The sequence below is a fragment of the Fopius arisanus genome, unplaced genomic scaffold (genome assembly GCF_000806365.1).
Source record: "Fopius arisanus strain USDA-PBARC FA_bdor unplaced genomic scaffold, ASM80636v1 scaffold00002, whole genome shotgun sequence".
Classification (NCBI taxonomy): domain Eukaryota; kingdom Metazoa; phylum Arthropoda; class Insecta; order Hymenoptera; family Braconidae; genus Fopius; species Fopius arisanus.
This window is the reverse complement of record NW_011887741.1, coordinates 143,725-145,352: the sequence shown is the minus strand read 5'-3', so window position 1 is coordinate 145,352 and position 1,628 is coordinate 143,725. Positions and strand designations below refer to the sequence as shown.

The 1,628-nt window shown below is 33.4% G+C and overlaps 2 protein-coding genes across 2 annotated transcripts in view; one reads left to right on the top strand and one right to left on the bottom strand.

Annotated features, from left to right (window-relative positions):
- LOC105265586 (beta-1,4-glucuronyltransferase 1) overlaps nt 1-1,628 on the top strand; it is a 53,763-nt gene that overhangs the window by 8,862 nt on the left and 43,273 nt on the right. The window lies entirely within an intron of this gene.
- Nucleotides 1-1,628, bottom strand: part of LOC105265572 (carbohydrate sulfotransferase 5) — a 13,622-nt gene that overhangs the window by 11,066 nt on the left and 928 nt on the right. The window lies entirely within an intron of this gene.

Sequence of the window (1,628 nt, the reverse complement as noted above, 5' to 3'; positions counted from 1 at the left end):
CAATTTATACATCCAAATTTCAAAGTTCTATTAATTTATTTATTTATATTATTAATTTATTAGTTTTACTATTCAAAAAAATATATTATAAAGAAATTAAGCACTGGAGTTTCTAATCGGGGATGACCGTTACGATATGCTATGCCCTTTCATTGAATCTTCATATTATTTAAGTGGTACTCGAGAATCGAAATAAAATATTCTATCTAAACTGATTTGCATGCTACTACAAATTCTTTTATGTCATTGCGGCCGGTAAAACGCGTTTTCGGCCACAATGACATAAAATAGCATCATAGCCACGGCGAAAAAAGTCATTCTGACTCATGCGCGTTATAATCCTCGTCTCCGACTCGGACTATAAAGTCGCACTCGTCAGATTCCCTTTTTCCGTCCTAGGCATCAAAAATACTATTGTCTTCACTTTATTCACTTCACTTTAAGACCCGCGTAGATCATTTATCGAACGTCATTTTTTGTTTAAATTTGATCATAATAATTTGATCGAATAAATCGAATATTTCTTTCTCACTCCGCGATCGGATTTTCTCAAAAAGCCTATTTCTATTATCTATTCCTACCTCGCATTGCTGTTGCTGTAACGAAACTATCATTATGAGATAACTTTAAAGCTCGTGGGGTATTATGCCTGAAATTCCAATGAATTTCCATGTTGATTTTCAATAATCATTGAATCATTAAGAATATAATCTAAAAATAGGAGCATTATCTTAACGACTTTGTGTATCGCTATATGAGTATCAATTCGTTAGATATTTGTCGAGCGACGCATGGAAAAATTCAACCGTCTAACTTCTGAAAGGCATATCTTCTCGAAAAAATTATCTGTCCCTCGGATTTTGAAATCTTCTCTAATCTAATCTACTCTAGAGACATTTGAAAAGATCTGCAGTTCAAGCTTAATATTCTTGTATTTTTCAATGTTCACAGCAGCTCGAATATTTTTTTCTGAATATTTTCAGTGTTGGATTTTGGGGTTTTCCCCCGGGTTCAAAATTCACTCTTTTAAAGTTTTTATATTTCCGGATTTAGCAAATATTTATTTCTTTCTGCTGTGGGACATTTCCTTTGTGTTATAATAAAAAAGGGGGAAGTCCCGGAAGGACTTTCTCATTGCGGGTTTCTCCGAAAATACATCTAGTGACCAGAGAAGTTCAAGAAAGAAAAATCCAAGGGTTTAGAGTGGAAGGAGAAATTATATTGCCCTCTGGAGAGGAGTTTAACATGGGCCTCACTAGTAATGTTTAGTTACTTCGTTGTAAGTCTTCGTTCAGTAAAGTACCTCTTGACTATCTAGAGTCTTATAATTTTCAATAATAATTCTGTCTTAAAATTCTCCAAGTGTTTATTTATTTCGATCTCCATAATCCAATATTCAGCACGGAAAACGGTCCAAAGGAATTCGTTTCGAATTCCCGGACTCTCAGAGAAACTACACGATACGGAAAATTTTTATTTCAATGAAAATTTCTCCAAAACTAATTAAAAAGCTCAGATCGACCTTTCATCAATCACAAATCAATCAATCTAATTCTGTTCTTCCTCTCATGATTATCACCCAGTATTTAATGGTTTTTTAAATCCAAAGAAGGAATACAAATTTTTTT